The 14,590-nt window shown below is 44.7% G+C and overlaps 1 protein-coding gene across 3 annotated transcripts in view; it reads left to right on the top strand.

Moving 5' to 3' along the window:
• The first annotated feature begins 281 nt into the window (after window positions 1-281).
• The window catches only part of SMIM14 (small integral membrane protein 14), a 235,850-nt gene continuing 221,541 nt past the window's right edge, over window positions 282-14,590 (top strand). The window contains exon 1 of one of the 3 annotated variants that reach the window (XM_029589231.1): window positions 282-431. The gene's annotated coding sequence lies outside the window, so the exon portion shown is untranslated. Of the gene's footprint in view, window positions 432-480; window positions 608-14,590 lie in introns of those variants that run through there. The other 2 variants (XM_029589240.1, XM_029589248.1) reach the window with 2 other exon arrangements.

The following is a 14,590-nucleotide window of genomic DNA, read 5'->3' on the forward strand; positions in this document are numbered from 1 at the left end:
GCAACAATGAATACAAGATAGATTTGCACCATTGGAAACCAGCATATGCAAATTTATGTCATGCATATTATGTGTGGCTAGCCTCTCAAGTTGACTGGCATTGGATTCCCTGGAGAGTTGTGAGAAGCGAAAGCTCTGCTCCAAAATATCTTCGGTCTTTCAGACTGAAGTGCAGAAACCGCGCCAGTAATTCCAGTCGTGCGTCAACCAACAGCAACCGCAGCCCCGCCCCCTCCGCGTGCGCCCAGCCCAGTCCAACCCAGCGGCTCCCAGGGTAGCCGGCAGATCCGGGTCACGTGCTCAAGAATGACGTGTCAGTAGAATCAAAACAGTCGGAGAAAGTGAAGTTCGAGCGACGGATTGTGCGGCGCGAGTCCCGCGCCCCTTCCTCTGCAGACAGAGCCTCCTGCACAGCCGGCCAGCATCCCTTAGTAAGTCTCTGACGCGGCCCTCAGCTCTGTCCGGCCTTTCCGGCTGTCCCGAAAGTTTCGCCGAAGCCTTGTCGGCTCCGGTTGTTGGTGGAAAGACTGCGTTAAATTCTCAAGTTCTGGGAAATGGCAGGTTCTGGGAGTGGAAAATAGAAGTGGCTTTGGGAGTTTGTAGCGGGGTGAGCGGCTTTCTCTTGTTTTGCTTTCTTGACGTGTGGCGACAGGGTACCAGAAAGTTATTACAGTTCTCTGTTTTATACTTGTTATCTTTTGCTCCCCCCCCCCTGACCCGGGGGGGTCTTTTCGAGGTATAAAGGCGGTTCAGAAATAAAACGTGATGGTGAGGGGAAATGCTTTAGAAAGGTTTTATGTGTTGCTATTGAGAGTCCTATGTATAGTACTATTCATGGAGAAAACTGGAATCTGCAGGCTCAGACCTTTTTATTGAACCAATGTAAGAATTACTCAGCGATGCTGTTGAGACCGCGTAGGTTTCTTCTTCGGATAGACCTGCTAATGGGTACCCCAGCATTTCCCCTGCTGCTGCAACGGTTAAATAAACTGACAAGAAAGAGAGCTGTTAGCTGTTCTAACGGATAGACACGTGAACTGAAATACGGGCTCTCTGATGTCTTTGCTGTTGGAAGAGAAAACAGTATGTATCCAGGAAAGAGGATCACGTTACTGCTGGGTGGGGGATATGTTTGTATTTACAGTTCATATTTGTACATCTCTTGCTAGTAATGGACTTCAGGGCGAGAGGGAAGGGGATAACAGGGGACAATCCTTCGCAAGAACGCTCCTGGTTAGCAACAAATACCATTTAAACTAAAAAAAAAAAAGAAGTTCTCAACAGTTATTTGTGTTTTTCTTACAAATCGCACACACTAATTTCTTGTGTGTGTTTGGGGGGGGGGGAGGTTTTGAAAACGATTTAAAATGTTGGCTGTCTTACAGTAAGTTGTTTGAAAAATGCCTGTAGTAAATTACATTTTCTCAACAAAGAATTCTACAGTCTGTATAAAGCACTTTCCTCACTAAGATCACAGTATGGTTTGTCATAACTTCATTTTCCCACATGTTTTTGTATTTCTTTTCATGTGGGCGATTGTATAGAGTTTTTCCAATTAGGAAAAAGCATTTTGACTAATGTGAACTGGTACATTACTAAAGAATCACAAAATAATCTGTTTTTATTCTCTTCCCAAATATTCTTTCAGGAAGTCATTTGGTAATGGAGAAAGTTGTATAACCTAGGCTGTGGATGTATGAAGTGGCAGAATACATTTTTGCTTTCTGCCTCACAATATATCTGAGGAACATATTCACAATTGAGCACTACCTGATATGCCTTACATTTTGAAATAACTCACCCTCTCCCCATAAAAAATACCTACTTCAGGTAAACAGTTTAATAAAATACATCCCTAAGGAAATGAAAGGAGCTTCTTCCTTGATCTAGCCATAGTGTAAGGTGAGAATCCCAGCTCTCTCAGCAGCTTCACAGCCAGACATGACCTTTTAAGGGGAAATTCAAACTCCTTACCTAGGTGTAAAATCTGAGCTTCTCCACCAAGATATCGTACTGCAACCTATTCCAAAGGGCTGGTGCTACACAGCTAAATGGTGAAGTCCATGTAGTCACCAGCTGAGCTGCAGAAAGAAGAGGGACCACTAACAAATCTGGTAGGAACTAGCATAAATCTCATGAGTGAGGGCTTTTGGTTTTAAAGCTTAAGTGATAACACCCCCAATGCAAAAAAAAAAAAAAGGTGTTTATTGGATAAAACACCAGAAAACATCACTTCCTTTAGTACTCTCGCAGCCCTCCCCTTGCCTGCTTTGGTCCTCCACTCTGTTTTTGTGCCTTTTTGATGCTGATGGCTTGCTTCTCAGCTGCACAAATGTATGTATTTAATTCAGCCAGAAAAAAGTAGCAAGCAGTAATATCCGTGCTGCAAAAACACGCAGATTTTGTACTCTTCAAAGAACTCCTAATTAGCTGCAAAATTAAAAACCTCAATTTACAAATATCTAAGAATAAAAACACTAGTCATAAACAACACAGCTAGGTACTTAAGACATCCTAGTGATAGACATCCATAGGGGAATGAAAAAAAGAGGGTTTATATTCAGACAACAACCAAAAAGGACTGAATTGCACAGTCTGGGTAAACAAATAAGCGTGGGAGTAGCTTGCTTATTGCAGTGGTTACTACCCCTAACAAATTAAGCCTGATACTTCACTTTGAATGCATATCCAGCGCAGCTCACTGCTTCAATGGGGGGGGGATGAAGAAATAGGATTTACATCCAGCTAACATCTAACAAGGCATTGATCTGAGCAGTATGAGTATACAAACATCGGGGTAACTGCTCGTTACGACGGATACTACCCTCAAACATTAAGCCTTATACTTCACTTTGATACAGCTCCAACACTGCTCTCTGCATCAATGGCAGGGGTGGAAGGAAATTAGAATGAGAAAGCTACCAATAAGGGCCCTGAACTCAGCGGGCGGAGTAACAGATAAGTATGAGAAAACAAGTGTGAAAGCTTGCTGGGCAGACTGGATGGGCCTATTGGTCTTCTGCTGTCATTTCTATGTTTCTATGTTACTCTAAATTCTGTCGGAAGCCATGAGAATTTAGCTAATACTGGAGTAATTGTCTCATTTGTTTGCTCCAGTTAGTCATCTTGCAGCCATATTCTGGAGTAGTTGCAAACACTTCATAGCTTTTCCTATAATACTCTGATATATGTTCTATCCAAGAGAAAGGAACACTCCATGAAGTTAGCATGTGGCACATTTAAAACTAATCGGAGAAAGTTCTTTTTTACTCAGCGCACAATTAAACTCTGGAATTTGTTGCCAGAGGATGTGGTTAGTGCAGTTAGTATAGCTGTGTTTAAAAAAGGATTGGATAAGTTCTTGGAGAAGTCCATTACCTGCTATTAAGTTCACTTAGAGAATAGCCACTGCCATTAGCAATAGTAACATGGAATAGACTTAGTTTTTGGGTACTTGCCAGGTTCATATGGCCTGGATTGGCCACTGTTGGAAACAGGATGCTGGGCTTGATGGACCCTGGTCTGACCCAGAATGGCATTTTCTTATGTTCTTATGTTCTTAACCATTTTAGTGTTACACCTGTAAATCCTAGAAACCCCAAGTGCTGCATCAAAAGCTCATGAATTATGCAGTCAAAGGCAGCAGACAAGGGCATTCATCCTTTTTTCTGTCTTTTGGAACACTTGCTAACATGGAAGGCATTAGCTTTAATCAAGTGATTCTGGATTTGGCGATGGACTACTCTCAATTATTTTAGAGAGGTAAGGCAAGTTGGAAAATGGCCAATAATGACTGACATTAGTTAGGACTAAACCCTGCTTTTTAAGTACCAGTGGTACTACTACTTCCTTCAAGGAAGTTTAGTAATAGTCCTTGCTCAAGACTTGTGCTCACTATTGAAGCCATCTATAGAAACAGGTTCAGCTCGCTTTTTTATATCAATTTTCAGGGTATTGCTGCAAAAGAGAATATACATGATTTAATCATTTCTAATATTATGCCTATTCCTACCACTGTCATTTTGCAAAATCCTTCAATCTCCTCTACGAAATTTCCATAATCTAATCTTACTATCCCCATACCATACCATCATTCTTGTTTATCATTGGCTGAGTTAACAGCTATGAATCCTAACATATCAACAATGCTAAACCATATTTCTGAAATGTTTAGCATCAAAAGTGATTTGCTAGAACTACATAAGAACATAAGAAATTGCCATGCTGGGTCAGACCAAGGGTCCATCATGCCCAGCATCCTGTTTCCAACGGAGACCAAACCAGGCCACAAGAACATGGCAAGTACCCAAACACTAAGAAGATCCCATGCTACTTATGCCAGTAATAGCAGAGGCCATTCCCCACGTCAACTTGATTAATAGCAGTTAATGGACTTCTCCTCCAAGAATTTATCCAAACCTTTCTTAAACCCAGCTGCACTAACTACATCCTCTGGCAACAAATTCCAGAGCCTAATTGTGCATTGAGTGAAAAAGAATTTTCTCTGATTAGTCTTAAATGTGGTAGTTAATCCTTTAACTTGTTTTCCTCAATCATCTTTCACATTTGATCATTTCACTACAATTTGATAAAGCTGTTATGACTTTCTGTCAACTTTAATTGCTCATAAAAGAAGTTCGTTTTTGTTACTTTTATTGCACTTTGTATTTATATTCTGATATTTACATATTTCTTGGTCTTTTAGTGGCGAATTTGCTATGTACTTTGTACATGCTTGCTTTCCCTATGAAAAAGGTATATTAATTATCTCTGTTTTTTGGAAAAGGACCGAGGCCTGACTTTATTGCCATGCTTTTGGATCTGGTTAATATTCTCATAGGATATGCTTATGGATTGAGGGCAGTGATCATGTCATTCTGTGGTGAATGTGTGGGTAAGAAGAGAGGCATTAAGATGTATGCTGGGGTGAGTGGTATATTGTTTGGATTTTACTGTATGTGTCTAATGTATTTATTTAGTGTTTTGTAATTTGCTTTGAGAACTAAAGAAAAGTGGAAAATCATTAGAAAAGAGTATCTATGAATTTTGTACTTTTTGTGTAGGTGAATTTTAAATAGAAAATAATGTACATAGATTTGAAAATCCAATCTACGTACATTATTTTCCCGTAGATAGCAGGGCTGAATAAGCCATACTGTCATGGGAACTGTCCATCAGGGCTCGTGAGGCGGAGCTTGTTAAGCAGAGGTCAGAGTTTTGTTTACTCTGCGGCTGCGCGTGTGTTCCTGTTCAGGAAGTAACAGATTCTCCTCAGTCTGTTTCTTTCCACGTACGGAGCTCACTTCTCCTCAGAGAATGTCTAAAAGACAGTCATCCCCCCAGCTTTAAGCGTTGCCCTTGTGGTCGGATCATGTCCGTAACAGACGGACATGATCATTATCGTTGCCTAGGGCCAGAGCACATCCAAGCCGACTGTGAGAACTGCGGCCAGATGTCTCCGAGGGCCCGACGTCAGAGGGCCCAGAAGATCCAAGATCTACAGCGGATGGTAGGTGGCTTGTATGTCCCCCCCCCCTCTGAATCCCATTCCTCGCCGGGCCCGTCTAAAATATCAACCCAACCAGCGAGAAGAGCGTTGTCCTTGGATTCAAAACTCTCCAGGCCAGGAGAGTTTAAGGAAAAAGGAGGGAATCGGAGTTTGGCACTGCACCCGACCCCCAAGCTGCTCCCAGGGATCTGGCCCACCAGCGCAGGTGCAAGGTGCCATCTGAAAATGGCGCCAGGAACACTCGATGCATAGGTCGTCTAAGTCGGCGCGCGAAGCGCATGTGTCGACACATCATACAAAGCCAACGCAGCCTGCGTCGAGACCGGAGATTGCATCGAAACCGAAGCAACCTGCGTCGAGACCGGAGCAGCCGGTGCCGAGAGTACTAGAACAGACACTGACCCGGACGCACCCGGCTCAGATACAGTCGAACCAGCCTCCGAAGCAACCGGCGCATGCACCAACGCCTTCGACTCCACATTCGACGCCACAGGCGCAAAAGTTGACGCATTGACGTAAGAGGAGGCATTCCTCCATACACTCAACAGCTCTGGAATCCACGCCGACAGGGAAAAGACACAAGAAGTCACGCCCCCATAAAAAACATGAGTCCTCCAGGAGAGGTCATGCCCATCGGCATTTACAAAAGAAGGGTCATACATCGGATAGAGAAGTTTCGGAGTCTACTTCATCGCTTCATGCCAGAACCTCAAAACATGCCTCGGAAAGGGATGTAGTCAGCATTTCTTCTTCCCAGACATCCTCTTCTTCGTTCTCATGTTCTCTGAACAGCTCTATGCACGCCCGTGGTATGAAAATACCCTTCCACCTCCTGCAAAAGGGACAACAAAGAATCATGAAGATCAGATTCCACGGTCACACACACACTACCCTTAATGCTTGATTTAGACGACACCCCAGCCCCTCCAGCTGTGGTTCCACGTCCAAGAAAGCCTGTTTCGCAAATGGAGGCATTCTCTCATTTATCTGAGACTCTATCAGGCTTCTTTGACTCCCTTCAATCCTCCTTTCAGTTACCAGATGCTTCCTCACCTAGTTCTCCTGAAACACAGGGTCAGGAAGAAAACCCTATACAACCAGAGCCTTTACCAACACCATCAATTTACATGACATGCCTGTTACCGAACATCCATTACTGGGGGCTTCCCCTTTGTCTCACTCATCTTCTTCTTCTACGACAGGATATCCTTCAGATCCCCCAGATCAATCACAGGAGCCTTACTCTCCTCCTGAGGATTTATCTTACCTTGATGTTAATTGGTTTCCCCTCAGTTACATTGTAAACCGGTACGATAAGACCTAGTCTTGAGCATCGGTATAGGAAAAGAAATTAAATAAATAAATAAATAAATAAGTTTTTGGATAAACTTGGAACTATCCTCCACTTAGAGGTCCAGAAGTTACCTGACCCAAGGTCAGAAACACTTGGTCTTCTGAAAATCTTTGATGCTCCAGGGGAGCTGGCTTCACTACCTCCACAGGAAGTACTCGAAACGGTCCTTCGAAAGTCGTGGGAAACTCCACATACCCTTTCTGCAGTGTTGCGAAAGACCGATTTTTAAAGTTCCGTATGCCAAAAGCATATTACTATTCTGTGCCGCAACTTCCACACACATCCATCGTGGTGGAATCGGCTATGCAGCGCTACAAGCGATCAAAGTCACACACCTCTTACCCTCCGGGAAAAGATAATCGTACACTAGATGAGTCTGGATGGAAAATCTACCAAAACTCTATGCTGGAGGCGCGAATACACACTCACCAGTTCTACATGATACAATACATGTACAAATGTATTCAAGTGACTAAAGGTCTGCTTTCCTCTACGGCACAACCAACTCCACAGCCCCTCCAAGACATGGAGGAATGCTCCAGACACCTACTACAGGCAGTTTACGAGGGCTTTGAAAACTCTTCGAAAGCTTCAGCTTCAGGGCTTGCAGCTCGACGGTTAGCATGGCTCAGAGCTAGTGCTATTAGGGAAGACCTTCACGACAAGCTCGCAAATTTACCCTGCACAGGGGACAATCTGTTTGGGAAAAGATTCCAAACTACTGCCACCCAGCTAAAGGAGCAGGCTGTAGCAGTACAGTCTCTGATGACCCCATCTTCATTTTCCTCTTCACGCCGATACTTTGGTAACAATCGGTGCCAAACCTTTGCTAGACGGCCGTATCGTTCTTTTCAACCTTATTTGAAACCTTCATACCCACCGTATCAAAGGCAGCAGACTCAACAACAACAATCACAAAATAGGAGGGGAAAGCCACGGACCCAGAGGCAACAGGCACAACAACCGGCAGCCCCAATAAAGTCCACACAGTCTTTTTGAAGCTACAGCCACCACTACTACATCAAGCACCCCCGGGCAGACTTCCACAATGCCTACCTGCCTGGGAAGCGATCACTTCAGACCGGTCAGTTCTCGATATAGTGAAACAGGGATATCAACTTCAATTTACAACGAAACCCCTCCTCCCTCATTTACAACATCAGTCAATACAAAAGTATCACCCTCAACTTGGATAAGAGGTCTCCATGCTTCTACAACAACAAGCAATCCGAGTTGTCCCACAGACAACCCTGAACACAGGGTTTTACTCCCCATATTTCCTCATTCCAAAGAAATCGGGAGGACTCCGTCCAATCCTGGATCTCCAGGACTTAAACAAGTATCTAATCAAAGAGAAATTCAAAATGGTGTCCCTCAAGTCCATTCTTCCCCTTCTATAACCAAACGATTGGATGTGCTCAATAGACTTGAAGGATGCCTATACACATATTCCCATCCATCTGTCCTCGAGGCAGTACCTCTGCTTTCAATACAAGCAGCAACATTACCAATACAAAGTTCTCCCCTTTGGACTCTCGGCAGCGCCCAGAGTCTTCACCAAGTGTTTGGTAATAGTGGTGGCTCACTTATCAGAAAGGAATGACAATCTTTCCATATCTGGATGATTGGCTCATAGTAGCTTCGAGCCCGCAGATGTTAGTAGAACAACTTCAACAATTGATAGAATGTCTGTCTGAACGGTCTGGGACTGATTATCAATTACCACAAATCGAACTTGAAACCAACTCAAAATCTACAATTCATTGGCGCTCGACTAGACACTATATGCAACAGAGCATTCCTACCGGAAGACAGAAAATTCGAAATGTCGCCTACTACGGATTCTTCTCTGCACGCACAAACCGACGGCAAGACGAATCCTGACTGTGCTGGGTCATATGGCAGCAGCCATCTTCACTGTTCCCAATACCAGACTTCACATGCGTCTTCTACAGTGGGGGTTGAAGCAACAATGGAATCAATACTCGCAACCATTGCAAAACGCCTAATACCTCGGAGATGGCAACGGACATCAACTGGTGGCTCTAGAAATCCACCCTCTCCAAGGGAGCATTGTTCATCCCACCTCCTCACAATGCAGTCCTGACCATGGATGCATCTCGCGAAGGATGGGGAGCCCATTTAGACCTCCTGGAAACACAGGGTCTATGGTCCCGTACGAACAACACTTACAAATCAATCTATTGGAACTTCGGGCGATCCGAAATGCCCTCCAAGCGTTCTAGTCCCATCTGCGGGGACGCAGAGTGATGGTCTACGCAGACAACCAAGTGGCAATGTTCTACATAAACAAACAAGGAGGGTCCGATTCGTGGTCCCTGTGCCAGGAAGCCCTGCTGATCTTCCAAACAGCACACCAGCATTCCATCTGCAGGCAGCATACTTGAGGAATTGCCAATACCAGAGTGGACAGATAAAATCGAGTGTTTTATCCTCACGAATGGACTCTCAACCCAAATGTAGCTCAGTCTATTTCAACAATGGGGGATCCCAACAATGGATCTCTTTGCAACAGAAGTGAACGCTCAGCTTCCTCGTTTCTGCTCACTATGGCCAACTCCCATCAGAGTAGCACAGGATGCATTCCTGATTCCTTGGCAAGAGAGCCTGATGTACGCTTTTCCTCCGATTCCGCTCATAACGAGGACTATTCAGAAATGTATAGCAGACCGGGCACAATTGATTCTCATAGCACCTGCGTGGCCCAGACAGCCATGGTACAGTTATCTACTTTGCCTTTCCATAACAGACCCGATTCGTCTGCCGAATCGGCCAGATCTCCTAATCCAACAACAAGGTACGCTTCTTCATCCACTTCACACTTCTCTTCACTTAACGGCGTGGAGATTGAGCGGCTCCTATTAAATGAACAAGGCATTTCTGCAACAGCCCAGCAAGTGTTGTTGGAATCTAGAAAGCAATCAACTAGGCGCAATTATGGGTTTAAATGGAAACTGTATACCAAGTGGTGCACATCTAATAAAATCCCCCACTTGGATTGTTCCTCGAAGCTACTCCTGGACTACCTTTATTCATTATATGCTTCAGGCCTCGTGATCTCCTTGATTAGTGCAATTGCGGCTTATCACAGGTTGTACCAAAATCAGCCTATCTCCACTCACCACTTGGTGTCTCGTTTCATCAAAGGCCTCATGCATGTTCGCCCGCCAATCGCTAAACCACCAGTGCCGTGGAACCTGAACATATTATTGGAACAACTAATGTTGCCACCAGTTGAGCCCATGGACTCGGCTCACATAAAATACTTAATCTGGAAAGTGGTATTCTTAACAGCAATTACTTCTGCAAGAAGAGTCAGTGAATTGCAAGCCTTAGTTCACTACGCTCCATATCTGCAGTTTTTCCACAAAAAAGCAGTTCTTCGAACTCATCCAACTTTCCTTCCAAAAGCAATATCGCAATTCCATTTAAATCAAACTATAGAATTACCAACATTCTTTCCCAAGCCTCATTCCAATGACGGGGAGTGTATGCTCCACGCGCTTGACTGCAAATGGGCATTAGCGTACTACAAAGAGAGAACGCAATCTGCTCAGTGCACTTCTCAACCTTTTTGTTTCCTTTAACCCTAACGCACCAGGTCTACCGGTGACCAAATGAGCAATATCTAGCTGGATAGTGCAATGTATAACCTTTTGTTATGACAAACAAGGTCAAACTCTACCGACGTTTCCAAACGCTCATCAAGTTAGAGCAATGGCAACGTCCATAGCACATCTCCGCAGCAGCAGTCAATAACTGATGCGAGACTAGGTCGAGCTATACTACAATCCTTATCCTCTTTTAAAAAAAAAAAAGAAGAAGAGGGAGGACATAGAACTTACACAGTGAAACAAGGGGTCGACTACCACTTCAAGAATCACGCACAAAATTGACTCAAGTACGACAGCGTGATCGGGAGCTTTGGACTCCCATGACAGCATGGCTAATTCAGCCCTGCTATCGACGGGGGAAAAAGCAAGTTTGCTTACCGTAAACGGTGTTTCCGTAGATAGCAGGATGAATTAGCCATGCTGACCCACCCTCCTCCCTGTTAGTCGACCATTTTTCTTCTATGCCTACGTCTAAGCTTTTTTTTGGGACTTGGTGAGTGGGACTTGAGCCCAGCTGTCCCTGTCATTGGCTGCTGCTACTGATGAGGCCTGGCCACGAGGAGCACGTGGGCAAACAGGTACTGACTGCAAGCAACAGTGTCTGATGAACATGGAAGCTGTTATGCACCACGGAAGGCTTGAACCCTGAAGGGAGTGAACACTTAACTGGCAACAATCAAAAAGAAGAGGTACATGAGTGTGGGGGCCAGACATGTGCTGGGGGGTGGGGGGAGAGAGATGAGTGTGGGGGCCAGACATGTGGGTTGCAAATTTGAATGCTTTTCTGCCTCTTCCACTGGTGGCGAGAACAGTTCAGAAGTTGCTCAGGACTGGGCATGACTCATCCTCCCTGCACCAGCATAGCCCAAACAGCTGTGGCTCTCCTATCTCACCAAACTGTTGGTCCATTCTCTTCTTCCTGTAGGAACCGACCCAGCACTGGTAACACAGGAGGTGGGTCATCTGTCACCTGATCCTCCTCTGTCTCAAACTGACAGCATGTATCCTGAGTACTCTTTTTTTTTTTATAGTCCTGGGGGAATTCTGCGCTACTGTGGAGCTCAGAATTTGCACAGAATTCCCCTACTGTGCAGAAGAGGAAGGTCCCAGTGCGCCATTCGTGGCGAAGAGGAAGGCCCTGCCGCAATGCGATCGGAGCGCGCATTGTTCGCGGAGAAGAGGAAGGCCGCCACGGGATGCGCTCCGCTTGCGGCGAAGAGGAAGGCCCTGGCATGCTGCGAACAGAGGACGCACCGTTTGCAGTGAAGGAGAAGGCCCTTGCATGCTGTGCTCCACTCGCGGCGAAGAGGAAGGCCTCTGTGAGAGTAAATGTGTGTGAGTGGAGGGTGTGAGAGAGAGCAGGGGGATGAGCAGGAGCATGTGAGAGAGAGAGGGGAGAGGGTGAGGGGGGGTGTGATAGAGACTAGGGAGGGTAACCGGGGGGTGGGTGTGTGTGTGTGTGTGTGAGAGAGAGAGCAGGAGGGGTACTTGAGTGTGGGTGCCAGAGAGAGGGAGCCTATATGAGGAGATTGTGAAGGAGTGTGTATGTGTGTGAGAGATTGGGAGCTAGTGTGTATGAAAAAGGGATCCTGTGTATGTGAGGGTGCTAGCCTGTGTGAAGGGATTGTGCATTTGTGAGAGAGCCTGTGTGAAGGGGTGTGTGAGAGAGAGACATAGGTAGCCTGTGTGAGGGTGTATACGAGAGAGAGAAAGGGAGCTAGTGTGGGTGTGTATGCAAGAGAGAGGGCCCCTGTATGAGGGGATTGGTATGTGTGAGAGAGTGAGAGAGCCTGTATGAGGGTGTGTGTATGTGTACTAGAGAGAGGGAGCATATGTGTATGAGAGAGAGGGACAGAGAGAGCCTGTGTGAGGGGCAGTATTGAGAACAGGGTCAAATTCTGGGAGTGGCGATAGAGTGGAAAGGGTTGAGCCTAGTGGTGGAGGGGAGAGATGCCGGCAGGTGGAGGAGTTGGGGCTTGAGAGGGCAAAGTGGTCAGGGGAGTAGGGAGAGTGAGTGGAAGGGACACTCTTACAGTGAATTTCTAGGGAAATTCTGCTCAAAATATTTAAAATTCTGCATCTTTAAGCAATAACATTTTTTCTGAATTAGTTTAAAATGTAATTACTTAAAAACTGTCATGTAAATTGTGCTATTTTGACCAATATAAAGTTCGCAGAATTTTAAGGTTGTTTTTTTTGTTTTTGTGCGCAGAATTCCCCCAGGAGTAAGTCTTTAGCATTGTCACTGGAGCTATCAAACTTGCCATAACTTCCGTAAATAAGCCTCCATATATATACTCCATACAATCCATATTTCCTTCATTATCCGCTGTAACTTTGTGACAATGTTTATCCCTCATTTATTGCCTCTCATGTAAATAATGTTACGTTCCTTTTAATTTCTCAGCTGCTATCTTCTTCCTCCTTTACTTTCCCCCCTCTCCCCCCCCCCCCCCCCCCCTTTTTCTCAAACCTGCTCCATCTCCCACTCCCTGTTTTTTGTAATTTCCTCCTTTCGCAAGTTTATTGTAAACCGGCGTGATGTGCTCGCACGAACACCGGTATATTAAAAGCTGTTAAATAAATAAATAAAGTAGGTTGAAGATACTGTGATTTCTGTAAGGAAGCTGTCCACTAAAAGGTATATAGAATTAAACGGAAACATTTCTTGACCTGGTGCCAGGCAGATTCCCTGGATCCCTTCACCTGTTTTTTTAAGAACCTGCTTCAGTAGTTGTTTTCCCTATCCTTTTTGGGTCTTAGTACTTCATCAGTGAAGGTACACTTCAGTGCCATCGCATTTTCCACCCTCAAGTGAAAGGGAAACTAATTTCACTTTATCCCTTAGTGTCTAAGTTTATGAAGGTCTTGTAGCATATAAAACAGTCAGGAGACCTCCTGTGCTATGGGATCTCAGTGTCGTCCTAGAGCAACAAATTAAACCTCGCTACAAGCTGATGGAGTCTGCCTCTTTAATGTTTCTTACCTGGAAGGTAGTGTTCTTAGTTGCTGTCACTTTGGCTAGAAGAGTCAGTGAACTATAGGCACTGGTTTCTTATTTTCTGTAACTGCAGTTTTTTTTCATGACAGAGTGCTGTCACATCCAGCCTAAGTTTCTGCCTAAAGTGGTTTCTGTTTTTCTCTTGAATCATAAGAACCTAAGAAATGCCCTCAAGCCCAGCATCCTGCCTCCAACAAAGGCCAATCTGGGTCATAAGAACCAGGCACATCCCCAGCAGTTGATCTGTTTCTTGCATCTCTTTCCCAGAGATAAGCGCTGGCTTTCCCAAGTCTACCTGTCTAATGACTGTTTATGAACTTTTCCTTCAGGAACTTATCCAACCCTCTTTTGAACCCACTATATTAGTTGCCTTGACCACATCCTCTAGCAGCAGATTCTATAGCTTGATTGTATGCCGAGTGTACTTTCTAATTATGATATAGTTGGCTATGTTATTGACTGGATCAAGCTATTGTATATCTGTGTTTCCCAACCTTTTCAAGCCCAAGGTATACCTTCCTTAATAAAAATGTTGTGTGGCATACCATCCTCTGTGAAGCAGACCATGCAGACATGGAGAGGTCTATTGTGACCAAAAGAAGTGCTAGAAAGACACTGAAAGCCCCACCAGTCTCTTATTCAATTTTTAAAACAAAGGAAGGGAGGCAGGGTGGAGCAGAGATAGACATGGACCTATCACAAAGGAATTGTGTTCCAGTGACTTTTGAAAATGACTTGCCTGTGTCGTGGCAGGATGCATGGTAACTTAAGAACATAAGATATGCCATACTGGGTCAGACCAAGGGTCCAACAAGCCTAGTATCTTGTTTCCAACAGTGGTAAATCAAAGTCACAAGTACATGGCAAGTACCCAATCATTAAATAAATCTCAAGCTACTATTGCTTATTAATTACAGCAGTTTATGGATTTTTTCCTCTAGGAACTTATCCAAACCTTTTTTAAACCCAGTTACACTAACTGCTGTAACCACATCCTCTGGCAATGAATTCCAGAACTTAACTATGCGCTGAGTGAAAAAAGAACTTTCTTCGATTTGTTTTAAATGAGCTACTTGCTAACTTAATGGAGT

The sequence above is a fragment of the Rhinatrema bivittatum genome, chromosome 1, assembly GCF_901001135.1.
Source record: "Rhinatrema bivittatum chromosome 1, aRhiBiv1.1, whole genome shotgun sequence".
In the NCBI taxonomy this organism is placed as follows: domain Eukaryota; kingdom Metazoa; phylum Chordata; class Amphibia; order Gymnophiona; family Rhinatrematidae; genus Rhinatrema; species Rhinatrema bivittatum.